Here is a 22,143-nt window from a genome sequence, read left to right on the forward strand (position 1 = left end):
GGTTCTGGCCAATGAAGACCCCTAATGTTTTTGGAAAATATCGGTTATTATTTAGGGGATGAAATCGACCAAAAACTTTATTTTTGTCGCTTTTTCTGGTCGCTCCAGACGCCGCAATTATGGCCCAAACATAGCGAATTTTTACAGAGAGAAGGGGATCGGGCCAAAGAATATAAATCCCTGTTTCGATTAAGAACGTTCAATATTTAGCGGGTCAAATAGACCCTGAATTTTTGTGTGAAAAATTATAAAATTTTTATTCTTTGGCGTATATATTTACTGCTGAAGGACATAGACCCGAGAAATTGATAGTATATCCATGGGGAGTGGTTGGCCTTTAAATTGATACCAATTTTATTGTCGTATTTACAGGTGCTTACGTATTCAGATATTATTTAGTAAACCATTACCACACTGTAGGATGAAAATATAGCGCTGATCGCTTTGAAATTTTCCATGAGATTCCGAGTATGGTGAAGGACAACGCCTTTAATTTTCGGTGATGATCAGATCATAATTTTGGGATGAAGTGGACCAAAACCATAATATTTTTTTTTTTTTTAGTCGATCTATAGGCCACAATTAGAAGACGAACATCACAACACAACCCACTGTGAAGGGAATAGTTAGAAGGAATGTACTGAATATTAGTAATATTCAGAAAATATGTCAGTTTAAGGAAGAGGTACTGTTGGCCACTTATCGGGACAAAGGGTGAAACTATCACGAAATATTGGCCAGACTCGGAATAAAACTTCGCAGAAAGTTAGAGTTCCGTGGTAGTTGTGTAGGGTATCGTACGGTCGGCCCCGTCCAACTATACTGATCCGCTCACTGGTTCAAAATACAAAGAAAAAAAACAATTGAGACTTTTATATTGGTGCTAAGCTATGGTAAATATTTGGTTATAAGATTTGGAACCCAATATGAACCCATCTTACGGAAGCTCAAAATATAAAATTAGAGCTAATTCAACTGAAAAACATATCCAAATTTCCTATAACACCGAAGACTAGGACAGGAACTTTATATTAATCGTACCTTGATTGAGTCAATATTTGTAATTATACCCTACGCACCTATGTTGTGTGGCCTCAAAAGCTTGTAACACTGCGAAATATTGGTCCTACACCCACCTTTAAGTATACCGATCGGCATATGTTGACTAGCTGAGTCGATGTAGACATGTGTGTCAGTTCGTCCGTCCGTCTGTCGGTTATTATTTGTAAACACGCTGCAGGTCACAGTTATGGACCAATCATCATGAAATTTAGCATAATCGGACCAAAGAAGACTTCTATTGGGTTCTTTAATGTTCGGTTAATATTTAGAGGATGAAATGAATCAAAAATTTATTTTTGTCTGGTTTTCTGGTCGCTCCATGGGCCGCAATTATTAACTGAAAATTAAGAAACTTTACATGGGAAAGGGGTCTGGACATCGAATAAACCTGACTGTTTTAGTGAAGATTGGTTACTGTTTAGCGGGTCAAGTGGACCTAGACTTTTGTATAAAAATGTAAGCCTAAAGGATATAGGCCCGAGAATTGAGGTGTACGATTTTCCCATACTTTGTGTCAAGTTTTGATGGAATTTGATATTCTGTCCGTTTCATTTGATATTTACAAATATTAAACCTTTGTGGGGAAGGTATTAGAAGCAGTGGGCCGATAAGTCACATCTTCATTCCTCCTTAAGGCTTGATTAAAATATTAGGTTATGCAAATTTCGTGTAAAATTGGATAGTCCGTTCGCATGATATTATATTCCAAATCATGTCTAGAATAACGTATATAGTGTGCTGTGGAAATAGGTTCAGATTTAGATATGGATACTATATTTTTTCGTCCGATTTCTTGAAATTTTGCCCCCAATTAGACAGCTTTTAGTCGATTGATATGAAATTTTACACATCGTTCGTGCTGTAGACTACTACATAATTATGTCCGATTTTATATAAATTGTGTCTGTTTGATTGACATGAAATTTTACAATGTATGCCGAATGGCATGTATATGACGTTTCGTTATGGCGTTATGTTTGTCCGAACGACCCATAACCAAAATAGTTAGAAAGTGGAATTTGTTAAGGTTAGTTTTGCAGGTTTCAGTAAAAATCTTGGCAGTATCTTACACTCGTTGTCCTTTCCTCACAGGTTTTGTAATTTCGAATTCTGTGATATATATTTTTGTTGGCAAATTCGTTGTCCAAATAAATCTCTTCAATAATAAATAAGGAGGGGCGTTAAAACTATGGCTTCATAAAAAATAATTGCGAAAAACCGACGATTTAAACTTGACATTGTCTCATCAAAAGCCGCGAATTAAACAGAAATCCACAAAAAAACAGCTGAGTTGCATTCCTAATTGTTTTTAGTTGCGAACATCGAAAAAAAAACAAACACTTGACTTAAATACTGACAAAACGTAATAGGCGGCAAGCAAACACACACAGAGATTTGGGCACAGTTGACACTCACAAAATGCGAAATACGTTTAGGAGGTTTATGTAATATTTGAAATATAAAACTTGTGGAAATGTAGTTAAGTTCGAGAGGTGCGAACTTCATATAACCCAATCCATAAGTTGCAAATTCAAATTACCTCATATAGGTTGGGATCTTTATCAAAACATAGATTCAGGATGATAATTATCTCAAATTTGCGACAGGAAAATTATACTTTGGTTATGTGCATCTATATAAAAATAATTTATGATTTTTACAGGTCTTTTTTAAGAAGATCATAATCTTGTCTTCTATACGAAAGCCCTTTTGGTACTCTCCTTACATGTCTTCTGTAAGATCCTCGTGATATTCTATGAGAATTCCGTTTGGACAGTAAAGACCTTCAGGTCTTCAGTAAGAAGTTCTTTTGGTTTTTATTGAGAAGATCTCTCTCCTCTATTAGCAGATTTGTTGGTAATTTTTTTAAAGACATTCTAGTTTTCAAGAAGAAGTAGACCTTCTGTACTTTTATAAAAAGGCCTTCCAGTCATCTGTAACATAGAGCCCGGGTTCTTTTTTGTAGAAAACCTTCCGGTATTTACCAAGAAGGTCATCGGTACTTTCAAAAAAGTCTTTGAGGTCTTCTCCAAGATGATCTTCTAATTTAAGTAGATTTAGGGGTATAAACTGTTTTACTGACCTTCTTTAAAGCCTTATTCTGATATTCTATGAGAAGACCTTTTGATGTTCTTAATAGAACCTCCGAACTATTATTAAAGATTCCTTTTTACTATACAGAAGATTGCTACGATTGTTGAGACCAAAAATATACGCCCTATGGCCTTGAAGAGAATTTTAAAATTCCCTGAAAAAGCTATGCCTTATGGCTTTGAAAAAATCCATGTCTGGAAGCCTTGAAAATAATTTTAAAATTACGTTAAAAATTCCAAGCCTGGAAGCCTTGAAAAGGACTTCAAGATTATTTTAAAAAATCCACGGCTGAAAGCCTTGAAGAGGGTTCTAAAATTCCTTTAAAAATCTACGCTTTATGGCCTGAAAGAGGGTTCTAAAATTCCTGTAAAAATCTACGCCTTATGGCCTGAAAGAGGGTTCTAAAATTCCTGTAAAAATCTACGCCTTATGGCCTGAAAGAGGGTTCTTAAATTCCTTAAAAAAATCTACGTCTTATGGCCTGGAAGAGGATTCTAAAATTTCTTTAAAAATCTACGCCTTATGGCCTGAAAGAGGGTTCTAAAATTCCTTTACAAATCTACGCATTATAGCCTGGAAGAGGGTTCTAAAATTCCTTAAAAAATCTATGCCTTATGGCCTGGAAGAGGGTTCAAAAATTCCTTTAAAAATCTATGCCTTATGACCTACGCCTTATACCCTGGAAAAGGGTTCCAAAATTCCTTTACAAATCTACGCAATATAGCCTGGAAGAGGGTTCTAAAATTCCTTTAAAAAATCTACGCCTTATGGCGTGGAAGAGGGTTCTATAAAAATATCTTCTTATCTTCTGTGAGTTGATCCTCTGATCTTCTACCAGAAAAAATGATCAGATGAATATTGCGACCTTCTTTGCAATACAAGAAAAATCTTAGGACCTATTCTGACCATCTATTCACTCACACTCACTTTACATACCGTATTTAACGAGTCCTATCTGTAACAGCATGAGAATAGTTGTAGAGAAATTATCTGGTCACTTTTTGTGATGTTATAATACCATCACAATAATTAAGTACTGTAAATGGATATTATTTGTCTAAATTAACTAAAGCGGAAGCGAATCTAAATGAAAAATTCACTTTTAAGTACATACATAACGACAATGTTTGTCAGAATGACGACAGCTAGCATTAAATACTACACACACATACACATACAATGTGGATAATTTGAGTGTGAAAGAATTAAAGAAAAAGGAAAAAAATAGTGTTCAGATTAATTTAGAAAAAGTGCGGCATACTCTTTAAGAACATATTAATATATGATTTCAATATTCCTCCATAATATGTTATAACCCTAAACATCTCAAATCCATCTAAAATACAAATTTAACCAAATATTTTCCTTAGATGCTTTCCGGATTTATTTTAATCTGTATGACATAATTGTAATTCCATGTTGTTGGTTTTTTGTTTTTCATTTTTATTTGACTGCCGGTTTTTGTTATCTTTTGATAGATGTTTATTTGATTTGTTGTGTTTTGGCTCTGCCTCTGTCGTTTTTTTAATTTAGTATCAAAAAAGACAACAAATTACGAAAATATGTGACAAATTACCCCGCCGTCATAGACTAATTTAATAGAGTTTGCAAACAACTATTTTTTTAAACAATTGTTTGAAATTTATATAGTCAAGAGCCGTCATACATGACCAGACAAATGGACATAGCACACACATATTCACACATATATTTGTCACATATCAACTACTGTCAATTATTTTTCGCGTGGGCATTTATTTTAGTTAGTTTATTTTTTTAATGTTATATTTTTATATCATAAAAAACATTTTTGTGGGGGTGGTATGGGTTAATTTTCGTCCAAGAGTTTGTTGCACTTCGTAATAATGGACACATAATACTCATTTAGTAGAGAAAACGTTGAAGGAGTATAAAGTTCGAATATGTCCATTAATTGAAAACCTAAATATGAGAATCATTCAATCGTTACTCAAATAGAGAATAAGAAAATTTCTTATAGAGTGCCAGAAAATCTTCTTTACAGATGACACTGTGATACTTTTTTATCGGAGATCATAGGATCTTCTTATATACTTTAACGACATGAATCACTTTTATAGAATAATAAATTACCTACTTATAGATGAGCAGGGGATATTCGGTATAGAATAGCAGAAGGTTTTCGGCAAAGATGACAGTGGGTCTAGACAGACTTTAAGGAATACCTGTATAGAATAGGTTGTTTTCATAGTATGACAGAAGCTTTTTTAAGACGGCGAGTGGGTATTCTTTACTCTCAATATTGGGCTTTTTATACCCTTCACCACTCTGTGGTACAGGGTATTATGTCTTTGTGCATATGTTTGTAACAGGCAAAAGGAAACGAGATAGACACAGGGTTCCTTTTGAGAATATGCATAGAATCACTTTCTGAGTCGATTTATGCATGTCCGTCCGTCCGTCTGTCCGTCCGTCTGTAGATGTTAAATTGTAAACAAAGTACAGGTCGCATTTATGATCCGATTTGAATGAAATTTGGCACAGGTCACTTATTTGGCCCAAGGACGAATCCTATTGAAATTGGGAAAAATCGGTTCAGATTTAGATATAGCTCCCATATATATATTTAACCGATTTAATGTAAACGGTCCCTATATATCTTTGGATTTGCACGAAATTTGGTATAGCCTAATCATTTAGGTCTAGAATGATGTGTGCCAAGTTTCGTGAAAATCGGTCCAGATTTAGATATAGCTCCCATATATAATTTCGTCCGATTTCAAATAAATGGTGCACCAAATTCGCTATATATCTTTCGATTTGCACGAAATTTGGCATAACGTACTGAATTGAGCCTAGAAAGATGTCTGCCAAGTTTCGAGAAAATCGGTCCAGATTTCTATATAGCTCCCATATATAGTTTCGTCCGATTTCATGTAAATGATGCACCAAAGTCGCTATATATCTTTCGATTTGCACGAAATTTGGCATAACGTACTGAATTGAGCCTAGAATGATGTCTGCCAAGTTTCGAGAAAATCGGTCCAGATTTATATATAGCTCCCATATATAGTTTCGTCCGATTTCATGTAAATGGTGCACCAAAGTCGCTACATATCTTTCGATTTGCACGAAATTTGGCATAACGTACTGAATTGAGCCTAGAAAGATGTCTGCCAAGTTTCGAGAAAATCGGTCCAGATTTCTATATAGCTCCCATATATAGTTTCCTCCGATTTCATGTAAATGATGCACCAAAGTCGCTATATATCTTTCGATTTGCACGAAATTTGGCATAACGTACTGAATTGAGCCTAGAAAGATGTCTGCCAAGTTTCGAGAAAATCGGTCCAGATTTCTATATAGCTCCCATATATAGTTTCGTCCGATTTCATGTAAATGATGCACCAAAGTCGCTATATATCTTTCGATTTGCACGAAATTTGGCATAACGTACTGAATTGAGCCTAGAAAGATGTCTGCCAAGTTTCGAGAAAATCGGTCCAGATTTCTATATAGCTCCCATATATAGTTTCGTCCGATTTCATGTAAATGGTGCACCAAAGCCGCTATATATCTTTCGATTTGCACGAAATTTGGCATAACATACTGAATTGAGTCTAGAATGATGTCTGCCAAGTTTCGTGAAAATCGGTCAAGATTTAGATATAGCTCCCATATATAGTTTCGTCCGATTTCATGTAAATGGTGCACCAAAGTCCCTATATATCTTTCGATTTGCACGAAATTTAGCATAACGTATTGAATTGAGCCTAGAATGATGTCTGCCAAGTTTCGAGAAAATCGGTCTAGATTTAGATATAGCTCGATGTATAGTTTCGTCCGATTTCAAGTAAATTGGGCATCAAACTCCTCATGTTAGTCAGATTGACATCAAAGTTTGCACAACTTAAAAAATTGAACATAGAATTACGTAGTTGCATTTTCTAGAAGTACAGACATAGCCCAACGGATGACCTATTTATATTTGTTTGAAGTCGATTTACATACTTTATGGATAGATCTAGGTAGATTCATATTTAGATAAATATCACATATTTTATTTCATCAATTTTTAATAGTCTTGTTTAATATACCCATAGTGGTGAAGGGTATCATATAGTCGGCCCCGTCCGACTTTACTACTTTCCTTACTGGTTTTGACTTAGCTCTTATTTAATATTTTGGGTGGAAAATCTTGTTATGAATATCCATATTTGATTACAGCCTCCACATAGAGTCCTAGTCTCTTAAAAATATTGAAATGGTTATTTTTTTTTTTTTTTTTTTTTTTTGTAGAATTTCGGGATCTTGGTGGTTAAAACACTTTATCAGAAAACATTATCTGTATAAACCAAAGGTCACGCGACATCATTGGTATGTTCGGCACATTTTTAACCTAAATATCGATGACCAGGATAGGGTCAGAAGGACTTCGTTAAAGAAGAAAGAAGATCTAGAGGGTTTAGAAATTCTGTATAAAACCCCTCTATATAGAAGTCGATTCATTTTTATTCATAGAAGACTAGGCGGTCTTTTTCATAGTATAGCAGACGTTCTTCTTCATAGAAGGCGAGAGGGTATTCTTTACAAAAGACCATTAAATAATTTATAGAAGGCCACAGAAGAAGGTCCCTCATAAAAGACTAGAAAGGCTTCTTTAAAGAACAACAGAATATTGTCTTAATAGAAAACCAGGCCTAAATCATAGAATACCTTGTTAATATAAGATTAAGAGGTCTTCATACAGGAGACCAACATGTTTTCTCATAGAATACCTGAAGATCTTTCAATAGAATACCAGAAGATATTCTTATAGTGGAGCAGAAAGTCTTCCAATAGAATAGCAGAAGATCTTCCTATCGTAGAAAAGAATGTATTGTTTATAAAAAATTGACAGGTTTCTTTATAGAATAACTAATGGTCTTTGGAAGGTTTTAAACATTTATTTTTAAGTCCCGGAATATTCAGAAAGGAGATAAGGAAAGGCCTTCCACATAAAAGTCTACAAGGAACAAAATGTATTGTCATCGAAGAGCAATACCTTTGGAAGACCTGAAAGTATTCTTATAGAAAACCAGAATTTATTTTAATGAAGATTAGAAGGTTTTATTTTAGGAGATCCGAAGATAAGAAGGTCATCTCATAGAATATCATAAGTCATTCTTATGGAAACCCAGAAGGCCTTCTTATAGAAGACCAGCTGGTCATTTTATAAAAAATCAAAAGGTCTTCTTATGGAAAACATTTGTAGAAAGCCTGAAGGTCTTTGCACAGACAACCAAGTATACCGATATACTTCTTCGTAAGGACTTCTTCATAAAAACGACATGGTTTTCTTCATATAGAAAACACGAATGTCATCCAAAAGGCATTCATATAGGAGACCCTTAAGCGACTTCTTTAGAAAGCTCAGAAGGTATTCTTTACTCATGGTAGTAAAGTTTTTTTCCATAGCAGACTAAAATTACTTTTACTTTGAAAACTGAAGTCTTCTTCATTCTTGTATGTACTTTAGATAAGGAATATGTATTCTTAAAAATCTAAAGAAGCGGTTTTTTTATGGAAAAGGAGATTATCCACCTGCTTAAATATCAGAAAAGCTTCTTCATAAAAAATCCAAATATCTCCCTAAAAACCAAAAGGCCTTCCTATATAAGGCCAGATTATTTCATTATAAAATAATATAAAAAAGTCTAAAAGAATGTCCCCTATTTCTAGCTTTATCTCCCTTGGCATCCAGAAGAACCATTTCTTTTCTTATATGACATTTCTTAAATCTTCTCAAATCGGGTTATATTTCCATCTACAAAATTATCATCTAATAATAAAATCCATTTATCTAAACTCTGTTGTATACCGATCAGATATTTTACAAACAAACGAAAGAACAACTACATTTAATTTACAACGATTAATAATCACACACAAATGTTTTTCAGTACGTTATGACCATATCATACCGCATTTGTCGTAATCTGGACGTGATGTCTGGTCAATTACTGTTCGTTCATACGTTTAGTGCTGTTTAATCTAAAAAAATATATGTGTTTGTTGTTATTGCACATGTTTCAAAACTCAGATATTAAATTTTGCACATGAAACAAAAAAGAATTGCAATAATTACACATGCCTGTCCGTCCGTCTGAGTGACTGCCTGCCTTAAGGTGATAGAGAATGTGTCCCGTAACGTGTTACTTACGGAATTTTACCGAATACATTGGCTGTGGACTGGCTGGCAATTGGTTTGGGGAATTATTTTCTTTGCAAAAAAGTTACAATTAAATTCCAGCTTTAATAATTGACTATTTAAAGAATGTTTCGTTTTTTTCGATTTTTGTGTAACGAACGAAAATAGAAAATTAGAAACAACAAAAAAGGCAACGAATTGAAATTATCACATAATAATTATTATAGACTGTTATAAAAGATCGTGATTAAATGTCGCTTCGGAAAAATTTACTGACGTATGTTGAATGTGATTTGCGAAAAAATATTTGGAGACAAAATATTGTGAAACATTTGTATCGAAATGGGGAACACAAAAGGTCTTGCTAACACTAGTATCGCCAGTGGTGTGAAACAAAACTGCCTGCCCATTTAATTACACCTCAGAAGTGAATGATGGTATTCATTGCATTAATTATTGGTTTGTATATCCCATACAACATTTTGTTCGTGAGCGAAATTGGACGATTTTGTTTCCTGATAATATTTAATACTTTTAGCCAATTAACTTAACTATTAGATAATTATAAAACCTAATATTTAAAAACTTTGAAAAATGTTAAGATCCTCTTTTCTGAATCTCCGTATGTTAATTTCGATATAGGGCGAGAAGAATTTATTTTTTCCAAGGACCGGGGAAATTTTTATAGCCCCGATCTTGGTAAACCAAAAAATAACCAGTGAGCGGAGCAGTATAGTCGGACGGGGCCGACCATACGATACCCTACACAACAACCACGGAACTCAAATTTTCTGCGGATGTTTATTCCGAGCCTGGGCAATATTTCGTGATATTTGCACCCTCTTACCCGATTAGAGGTAAAAAGTTCGTGATATTTGCACCCTCTTGCCCGATTAGAGGTAAACAGCACATCTTCCTCAAACTGACATATTTTCCGAATGTTACGAGTATCCAGAAGAGCTATTGTCCAGATTCCCTTCACAGTAAGTTGTGTTGTGATGTTCGGCTTTCGACTCGAAAATAACACAAAAAATTAAGTTTTCGGTCCACTTCATTCCAAAATTATTATCTGATCATCTCCGAAATTATAGGCGTTGTCCTTGACCATAACCGGAACCTCATGGAACATTTCAAAGCGATCAGCGCTATAGTTCCGCTCTCTAGAGTGATAATGGGTTACTAAATAATATACGAATACGGAGATACCTGTGAATATTTAGGTGTAACTCCCACATCCGAGCAAATACAAAAATATAATTGTTATTAATTTAAAGGTCAACCACTCCTCTTGGATATAATATAAACTTCTCGGGTCTATGTCCTTCAGGGGTAAATATATACGCTATAGAATACAAATTTTGTCATTTTTCACACAAAAGTCAGGGTTCATTTGACCCGCTAAATATTGACCGATCTCTATAAAAACAGGCATGCTTATTATTTGGCCCGATCCCCTTCTCCATGGAAAACTTCACGATGTTCGGGCCATTATTGCGGCCTCTGGAGCGACCAGAAAACCCGACAAACATTTAGTATTTGGTCCATTTCATCCCCTAAATATAAACCGATCTTTTCCAAAAACAATAGGGGTCTTCATTGGCCAGAACCCAACCTACATGCAAAATTTCGTGAAGATTGGTCCATAACTGTGGCCTGTATCGTGTTTACAAATTATAATGGACAGACGGACGGACGGACGGACGGACGGACGGACGGACACACATGTCTAGATCGACTCAGCTAGTCGAGATATGACGATCGGTATACTTAAAGGTGGGTCTAGGACCAATATTTCGTGGCGTTACAAACTTTTGGGGCTGCACAAAGCTATAATACCCTGACAACATAGTTGTGTAGGGTATAATGAAAAAAATTCTGAATCAAAAATGGCCAATTTTTTTGGTAGAATCTATGGATCTATATTAGATCATTTTTAAGATACGAAGGTCTTATTCATAGAATGCCAGAAATTCTTTATGTTAAAACCCGAATGTGTTCTTATAGAAGCTCAAAGACATTCTTTTGGAAGGAATTCTTTTAAGGAGAATAGGGAATACTGGTCTTCAATCTATATGAACACTTCCTGATTTCCTATGGGAAGAATAGCTGCGGTCTTCTAAAGAGGTGGATTTTATAATATTCTAAATGTCTTCTAATTTTCTTTAGTAAGAAATACCTTCTGTACTTCTGAGAAGAAGGGCTTCTCGAAGACTTTCTGGTCTTCTCTTAGGAAGACCCTCTAGTCCTCTAAGAAACATATCTTGTAGTCTTTTAAGAATACGACATTTTAGACATTCTGCTCATATATGAACAACCCTTTGGATGAAGAATCCCTTTTATGACAAATAAATTTTAGCATTCTATGAAAAATACCTTCTAAACTATTCTAGTCAATGGGGTACCACCATCAGTTCTTCTATGAAGAATATATCCTTATCTACATACAAAATATTTCGTTCATTTACCTGGTCTTCCATAAGAAAGCCTCTGGTCTTCTATGAAGAAGCCCTCTAGTCATCTATTAAGAAGATCTTCTGGTCTTCTCTAAGAAAACCTTTTGTCCTTCTATAAGTAGACTTTCTGATCTTCTATAAGAAGACCTTCTGGTCTTTCACAAGAAGTTCTTCCAGTATTCCTCATCTTCTATGGAGAAGACCTTGTGGTCTTCTAGACCTTCTGGCCTTCTAGACCTCCTGGTCTTCTAGATTTGTCTGGTCTTCTAGACCTTCTGCTCTTCTAAAAATAAGTTCTTATTTTCATCTATGAAGAAGCCCTTCTGGTCTTCTATGAAGAATAACTTTTGGTCTTCTCGGAAGAATACCTTCTGGTCTTCTCTGAAGAAGAACTTCTCGGCTTCTATGAAGAAGACCTTCTGGGCTTTTATGAAGAAGACGTTTTGGAGAAGAAGACATTAAAGTCTTCCATGAAGATTACCGTCTAGTATGAAGAAAACCTTATAGTCTTCTATGAAGAAAACCCTTTGGTCTTCCATGAAGAAGACCGTCTTCTATAAAGAAAACCTTCTGGTCTTCTATGAAGAAGACCTTCTGGTCTTCTACGATGACGAAATTTTGGCCTTCTATGAAGAAAACCTTCTGGTCTTCTATGGAGAAAACCTACGGGGTTTCTACATTCTGATCTTCTATGAAGAATACATTCTGGTCTTCTATGAAGAAGGCCATCTTGTATTCTACGAATAATACCTTATGGTATTGTATGAAGAATACCTTCTGGTAATCTATGAAGAAGGCCTTCTCGTCTTCTTTAAGAAGACATCATAAAGGAAGACCTTCTGGTCTTCCATAAGAAGACCATATTTGAAGAATACTTTCAGCGCTTTTATGAAGAAGATCTTCTAGTATTCTATGGAGAAAACCGTCTGATGTTCTATAAGAGAGCTTTCAGGGCTTCTATAAGACTCTCAGGGTTTCCGATCTTCTATAAAAAAACTTTCCGATCTTCTACAAGAGAACTTTCTATTCATCTTTAAAATCCTATATATAAAAAATCCAAAAGGTTATTTGATCCAAGATCCCAATATTTTTTAAATGGCATGTTTAAGGTATCCTGCTTCTGTCCTTAAAAATATCGACTAGTTCCCTAAAACCTGTGGTATTATGTATAGCGAAATTTCAGTGTGCGCTTTACATGTTGAAGCCAGTGTCCATTTGTAAATTGTTTGCGAGATAGAGTAGGACCTGATATATCAGGCTACGACTTAAAAATTCTCTATGTAGGACGGGAGCTCTATGTAAGAAATTTCTGCGGAGTCCCGTAAAAAGTTAGTTTGGAAAACAAATCTTAAATATTTCGTTTCCTATCATTATGGGCATGGGTAAATCGAAATATATATTTCACTCTATATAAAAATATAGGATGGATTGCATTTTCATCAGCGAAGCCTTGACCAAACGGAATGAGCTAGACACATTTCTTAAACGGATGGTGGCTAGAGATTAAAAATAGATCACATACGAAAACCCTGAGCGAAAACGATCGTGATCAAAGAGCGGTGAAGCACCTCAAACGCTGGCCAAACCAGGACTATCGGCCAGGAAGGTTCTGCAGTATTTGGTGGGACTGGAAGGGGATTATTTATTATGAGTTGCTTCCATAGGCCAAACACTAAATTGTGATCTCTACTGTCAACAACTGGACCAGAATTGGCTAAGAGGAGCGGTGTCGAGTTCCACTAGGACAACGCTAGGCCACACACACATTTACAGTGACTTGCCAGAAACTTCAGGAGCTAGTTTGGGAAGTTTAATGCATCCGCCATAAAGTCCGGACGCACCAAGCGATTATTATTTTTTTTTGTATCTAGGGAAAATTGTGAGAATCGACTACTAGAGTTTTTTTGCAAATAGAGAGTAGGACTTCTATGAGAGAGGCATTATGAAGTTACGTTTAAAATGGCAACAAAACATACAACATACATACAATGAACAATTTAATATACATCCTACCTCTGTGTGAAGGGTATAAAATATCTAAATATCAGGTGATATCTTATATAAATTATAACATAATCCCTTTTTAGATGCTGATCTTCCCTGAATGCTGAGTGGGTATATAGATGATATTATGCCCAGCATTTGCTTAAAAATGTCTTCCCTATATATTTTATATTATTAAATATTCAGCTAGATGTTACAGATCTATTAAATGAGGACCACTTTCAAAACTCCAAATATTTCACCAATTTCACTACCAATGCCAAGTTTTACAAAACCAAAATATTGTTACCATGTGTTATATTTGAATACAACTTTACATATATATGATGTAGAAATAGTATATAAATAAAATAAATAAAAATTATTGTATTAATTGGCAATCAAATTGTGTGCGTGTGTAATTTAAATTGTGTTAATTGTCATTTGCAGAATTTTATTTTGATTTGATTTTCAGCGAATAATTTGCTGTTGACATGCAATTATTTTTTATTTGTCTCTTTTTATGGAAAACGAGGGAAAATGCCAATTAAAATAAAAAATGTGTAAACAAAGTATTTAAACTTTGGATATTATCGAAATGGACTTTTTCAGTTTGAAAAATATAATTTACTTTTATTATTTTTTTAATGTCCATTCAAAATCAAATGAATTAGCCCAATTGTAAATGAAATCCTAAAGAAAATCATCCAACAATTATAATATTTAAAGTACATACTTCTGGAGGAACTACATCCTAAATATAGAATCGGATGAGAGACATTTTTTTAGATTATTGAAACTGTTTCTTCTTTGTGACAACTAGAAATAAAATCAATTTGATATTCAAACCAGTAAGGAAAGTAGTAAAGTCGGACGGGGCCGACTATATGATACCCTTCACCACTATGGGTATATTAAACAGGACTATTAGCATGAAATTGGATGAAATATAATATGTTATATTTATCTAAATGTGAATCTACCTAGATCTGTCCATAAAGAATGTAAATCGACTTCAAACAAATATAAATAGGCCATCCGTTGGGCTATGCCTGTACTTGTAGAAAACGCAACTACGTAATTCTATGCTCAATTTTGTACGTTGTGCAAAATTTGAAGTCAATCTGACTAACATGAGGAGTTTGATGCCCAATTTACCTGAAATCGGGCGAAAATATATATGGAAGCTCTATCCAAATATTAAGCGATTTCAAACACACTTGTCACAGGTGCGTAAATTACTTAAAATCAATCTATAAGGCAGACATCACTCTAGGCTCAATTCAGTACGTTATGCCAAATTTCGTGCAAATCGAATGATATATAGGGACTTTGGGGCACCATTTACATGAAATCGGTCAAAACTATATATGGGAGCTATATCTAAATCTGGACCGACTTTCTTGAAACTTGGCAGACATCACTCTAGGCTTAATTCAGTATGTTATGCCAAATTTCGTGCAAATCGAAAGATATATAGGGACTTTGGTGCACCATTTACATGAAATCGGACGAAACTATATATGGGAGCTATATCTAAATCTGGACCGATTTTCACGAAACTTGGCAGGCATCATTTTAGGCTCAATTCAGTACGTTATGCCAAATTTCGTGCAAATCGAATGATATATAGGGACTTTGGGGCACCATTTACATGAAATCGGACGAAACTATATATGGGAGCTATATCTAAATCTGGACCGATTTTCACGAAATTTGGCAGGCATCATTCTAGACCTAAATGATTAGGCTGTACCAAATTTCGTTCAAATAGAAGGATATATAGGGACCGTTTACATTAAATCGGTTAAATATATATATGGGAGCTATATCTAAATCTGAACCGATTTTTCCCAATTGCAATAGGGTTCGTTCTTGGGCCGAATAAGTGACCTATGCCAAATTTCATTCAAATCGGATCATAAATGCGACCTGTACTTTGTTCACAAAAATACATGGACAGACAGACAGACGGACAGACGGACGGACATGCATAAATCGACTTAAAAAGTGATTCTATGCATATTCTCAAAAGGAACCATGTGTCTATCTCGTTTCCTTTTGCCTGTTACAAACATATGCACAAAGACATAATACCCTGTACCACAGTGTGGTGAAGGGTATAAAAATATGAAATAATAAAACTAAAATTTACAAAATGATATCCCCCAATAATTATTTTAACAAATTGATCATTTAAATCAACATATATCATGACGCATTCATTAATCGAATGCTGTGTGGCAGACAAACCCTTTTGTTCACTGATAGCTAATAATTAATTAATAAACAAAAAAACAAAACAAAAAGTTAATAATTCTAATAACACTTAATTAGGCATTTGCAGGTTAATTACGAAATACAATAAATTGTGTCTATGGTAAGTAAACTCTAGAAAAAACCCTAAATGGTTTCCCATAGTTCCGAAGAGAAAACAATTCGACGGCAGGCGTTCTCATCCGTATCCGTAACCCGCAATTATTTGTTTACAATGTATTATTTATTTTACAATATTTATTTAATTTTTTTTATTACGTGAACTTTTAGTTTTTTAGTTTGTATTGTTGTTGCTATCATAAAATTATATCGCTTGTTGTTGGTGTTGTTACTTTAGCAGTGATTGTGTGTTTGTGATGTTGATAATAATAAATTCTCCAATTCCCATTGTTGTTGGTGATGGGTTTTCAGGTACACATTTTTGCTGTTGTTGGGGAATTGTTTTCTTTTTTGTGTTTTTGTTAATATATTGTGTGTTGTTGGTTATTTGTTGTAGTGCACATGGAGGGGATATAATATTTGAAAATAAAAATCTTTGATTTAATAGCTAAAATGGGCAATAAAACAAATCAAACATTTTCAATTCGATACTTCGACATTAATTAGTTCACTTTATGAAGAGTTCACTGTATAATCTAAAACCATTTCGGCTGAGAAAAGTGCTGAAATCCACCTAAAATCAAAAATTGGAAGTTACGTTATATCGGGGGCTAAAGAAAAATGTGAATCGATATTAACAATTTTGGTAGGGAGAGAACACAAATACAAACACAAAATATCAATTTAAAGTCAACTATGTTGAAACAGTATCCAAACGTGCTCAAAATCCTTTTCTAGAATTTGGGAAGGTCAAAACCAAAAAGTGGACCAATTTTGCTAATTTTTATAAGAAGATTTGCTGATCGACGAGGAGCCAAAATACCAAATTACAGTCAATTAGGTAAAAATCGTGCCAAAATGGGGTGGGGGAGATGTATATCCCATTTTTAATACCAAACAACCTAGATAAAAGGTTTTCCGAGCCGGGACCGACTATATATTACTTGTCATTGAAGACCCTATCCAAAATCGTATAAGTGAAAATTTTGTAGAATATAAAGTTTCAGAAATAGAATAAAAAAGGCCACAATGACTCCAGGCAGAAGGAGGATATATTCTACAAAAATGTTTCTCATTCGATTTGATACGTGATCTTGAAAATAACTTGGAAAAGCGATTTTTATTCTAGAGCTAGACTAATTTTCACGGCAGATTAGCAAATTCGAGACGGGACATAATCAGAGTAAATGGTTACAGTATATGAAGTGGTATAAAACTAGAAACACAAAATCGAATAGCACCTCAGGGATGACGTAGGGGATGATAGATACCAAGCAACGGCTCTGGTTGGCTTTAACATGGCAAGGCCAAGGTTTATATTGTTGTATCGTTCATCTTGTGGACACTGACCTCTCCACGGTGTCACCTGGGGTAGCTACTTTTATCATCCGTTGAAGTCGTAATAATATGATTACCTTCTGTATTATAGCTGCCATGAAAAGAGACATGCATTTGGCTGAGGATTTATGTTAATAGGAGAATAAAATATCTCGTCTCCAAATTCACTCCCGTAGATGAGCAAATTGCTATAATCTGTATAAAAGCGAAGTTCTTCTACATCAGTCTTATTTGTGCCTATGATCGGACGGAAGGCAAAGGTGAACAGACCAAAGACTTTTTATGAGCGCCTAGAAACATCATATGACCGCTTCCCTGGCATTGACATTAAAGTTCTGCTAGGAGATTTTAATGCGAAAATCGGAAGGGGAAATATGTTTGGTTCCACCATCGAAAAATTCTGCCTGACTTCGCGGCAGCAAAAAACATGGTAGTTAGTAGCACCAGATTCAAGCATTTCGATATACACAATGCCGCCTGTATTTCTCCTGATCAAGCAAAGATAAATAACATCGACCATGTTGTGACACGGAAGGCATTCATCCAGTATTTTAGACGTTCGATCGATACGAGGAGGAAATATCGATTCGTACCATTACCTTGTGGAAGCCATGGTTCCCACACGTCTTCATGTAGCAGCAAAGGTGCGATCTAATGTAACACAAAAACTCGACGCCGAAAAGCTGCCAACACTACCGATAGCAGAAGCCTACTCCACTCAACTTTGTATAGAAGCACAATGGCAAAGAATTGCCCACTTTCTACAAACTGCAGAAAAAGCAACACTTGGGAACCAAAAACCACCATCAAGAACCCCATGGTAAGATCAGGAGTGTTGTAATGCTACTGATGTTAATAACGCAGCGTATATGATAATTATCGGGAGAAAAGAGAGAGAAAAAAACGTCTTTTCAGAAAAATGAAGAAAGAACAAGAAAAAGGTGAGCGTTGGCAAATCGAGATAATTTTGCCAACCAGTAAAACACTAAACCAAATGCAGGCGCATCCTCCTGTAGAGGTGAAGAAGGAAACCTGGTGACAGATACAGACAGTGTGTTGAGGATCTGGAAGGAGCATTTTGAAAAGCTTCTGGAATCAAAAAGTGGCGGCGAAGAAGATACCCCTGATATATCGGTATAGAGAATAGCACTCAATCAGCTTAAGAATATTATATCAGATGGCCAGACGCTGGCCAGGAGCATGCACCAGATTTTTAGTACAATTTGGCAAGAGAAATCCATACCCAATGTACACAAGAAAGGAGACATGGCGATATGTGCCAACTATAGAACTCTTTCCCAGCGTATATTGTGCTATCCAGCGTACTGTGTGAACGACTGAAGTCAATGGTCAATAACATTATTGGACCATACCAATTCGGTTTCAGACCTAGAAAATCCACCATGACAGTGGTGTTGTGCGGATCGGAAGCATGGGTACTTGCACAAGCAGATGAGGCAGATCTTGAAGTGTTTGAAAGAAAAATTCTCCGGAAGATCTATGGGCCAAACTGCGTCGACAGTAAATATCGCCGTCGGCAAGAGGAATCCATCCATCTATTCTCGGACATCGGCATAGTCAGACGTATTCAGCTGCAGCGAGGATGCCCCAGTAAAAAAGGCATATAGAAGAGAGTCAAGTGATGGCTCACGCAGAAGGGGAAGGCCACAAATCCGATGGAAAGATCAAGTAGAAGTCAACATCTCAAATTGGATGAGATACGCACAAGATCGACGCGAATGGAAATCTTTTTTAAGCTCGACTTAGGGAAGAAGCGTTTTGTCAAAAGCCAGCTAAGTAAGTAATATCACCTCAGTCAAATTTAACACTTTGACACACGTATCCGCAATTTTTTACGATGCAACAATTACAAATGCGTGCCTCCATTGAAAAAAATTGCGGATGCGTCTTTTTTGTACACCTTTTTCTATATGAAGGAGTTGCCAGATCGAAACAAAATATAACATATGATCATAACAGAGATGAAAGTTTCCAAAACACTTAAACTTTTTCTGCTTATACCGCGCTTTTTGTGCTAGGCTAAGAACTTTCCATACTGCCCTCGTAAAATTCTAATATTTTATTTTTCTAGATTTAAAAGCATTTTGAACATTTTTGATATGAATTCCCAAAGACCCGGTCTTATCTCACGTGAATACCATCGTAATAACCCTCACAATAAAATATGCCGATAAGAAATATAGATCTGCTGCTAAAGAGCTATAACATTTGTGAATCAGATGTCAATTCATTAAACCTAAGGTGGCATTAAACCTAGGGTGTCTCCAAAATAATTTGGCACATGTTTTTTTTAATAACAGTCTCATAAATTTATTTATTTCAGCAAACACCCGAGGCTAAGATCACTGGCCTATAAAAAATCACAACGCAATTATTATAACGTAATTACAAACAAGTTTATTAGGTCAGCCCGTTGGTTAATATTTCTTTTATAATAAATTGTTGTTGTAAAAAATTTCACCCTCCAAAAAATATTTGTTTGTGACGTAAAAACTCTTACACACACATTTTTGTTTGTTTGTTTACATTTTTATTTACATTTCTCTCTTGATAACCTTTTTTGACGACCACTAATAAAAACTCATTAACAACAATTTGGCAATAGATTCGATTTTTTCGAATACGAAGAAATTTGTCACTTGTTGTCGGATTTTTTTTTCGTTTTTTTTTTCAAATTTTAAAAACAAACAATAAATCATGTTATATAAACAAAACAAAAAGGTAAACATTTTTTTTTAATAAAACAACAACAAAAATTTAATTCCGACTCCAAACAAAGATTGATTGGCCATAAAACAGAGTTTTGTTAATTAATTTCAAACGAAATGAAATTTATGATGTTTAATTCGAATTAAGAGTCAGTCCAAAAAGCAAAGCACTCCCCACGAATACATGCGAAACACGTTCTGTTAAAAAATTGTCACGAAATAAAAAAAACGAAAACTAGTTTTGAATATATTTAATATCTGCAAATGTGCAAATTATTTATAAACATTCCCTCCCCGAAAAATTAAACATTTATGCAAAATAGAAGATTGTTTTAAAAGAAGATTATGAAATTTGTACACGTCGGAAATCCAATGACAATTTTATTGGTTCAGGAAGTAGCATCAACTCGCACGCAGGTGTGGATATACATAAATCGTTGATAGGTGTGTGGGATATTCTATAATTAATCACAATATTCTTCAATGTTCTTTTTATACCCTTCACCACATTGTGGTACAGGGTATTATGTCTTTGTGCATATGTTTGTAACAGGCAAAAATAATCGAGATAGACCCATGGTTCCTTTTGAGAATATGCATAGAATCACTTTCTGAGTCGATTTATGCATGTCCGTCTGTCCGTCCATGTATTTTTGTACAGGTACAGGTATAGTACAGGTCGCATTTATGATCCGATTTGGATGAAATTTGGCACAGGTCACTTAATTGGCCCAAGGGCGAACCCTATTGAAATTGGAGTAAATCGGTCCACGTTTAGGCATAGCTCCCATAAGGGTACCCCCAAATTTTTGGTATTTTGAGGTTCTTGAGCGCGTTTTTTAACTGAATTCGCTGAAATTTGGTACTTTGAGTTCTAATTGAGTAGCAAATCTCCCTACCAAAAATTATAAATAAAGGTCAATTTTTTCGGATAGCCCCCATATAAATGTACCCCCAATTTTCGGTATTTTGAGGTTCTTGAGCGCGTTTTTTAACTGAATTCGCTGAAATTTGGTACTTTGAAATCTTATTGGGTAGCAAATCTCCCTACCAAAAATTATAAATAAAGGTCCATTTTTTCGGATAGCCCCCATATAAAGGTACCCCCAATTTTCGGTATATTGAGGTTCTTGAGCGCGTTTTTTTAACTGAATTCGCTGAAATTTGGTACTTTGAGTTCTTATTGGGTAGCAAATCTCCCTACCAAAAATTATAAATAAAGGTCAATTTTTTCGGATAGCCCCCATATAAGAGTACCCCAAATTTTCGGTATTTTGGGGGTTTTGATCGCAATTTTTCGACCGAATTCGCTAAAATTTGGTATTTTGTGTTCTTATTGGGTAGCAAATCTCCCTACCAAAAATTATAAATAAAGGTCCATTTTTTCGGAGAGGCCCCATATAAGGGTACCCCCAATTTTCGGTATTTTCGGGTTCTTGGGCTCGTTTCATACCTGAATTCTCTGAAATTTTGTACATTGGGTTCTTATTGGGTACCAAATTACTCCACTAAAAATTATAAATATAGGTCCAGTTTTTCCGGTAGTCCCCATATAACGATACCCCTAAATTTTTGACACATGGCTCCTTTTTAGAATATGCATAGAATCACTTTTTGGGTCGATTTAAGCACGAAATTTGGCACAACGTAACAAATTAGGTCTAGAATGATGTGTGTTAAGTTTCTGAAAATCGGTTCAGATTTATATATAGCTCCCATATATATTTTCGTACGATTTAATGTAAATGGTGCACCAAAGTCCCCATATATCTTTCGATTTGCACGAAATTTGGCACAGCGTACTGATTTATCTCTAGAATGATGTGTGTTTAGTTTCCTAAAAATCGGTTCAGATTTAGATATAGATCTCATATATATTTTCGTCCAATTTAAGGTAAATTGTGCACAAAAGTCCCTTAATATAATATAATGATTTGCA

The sequence above is a fragment of the Musca vetustissima genome, unplaced genomic scaffold (assembly GCF_032173495.1).
Source record: "Musca vetustissima isolate MV318-11 ecotype Yass unplaced genomic scaffold, APGP_CSIRO_Mvet_v1 utg84788, whole genome shotgun sequence".
NCBI lineage: Eukaryota > Metazoa > Arthropoda > Insecta > Diptera > Muscidae > Musca > Musca vetustissima.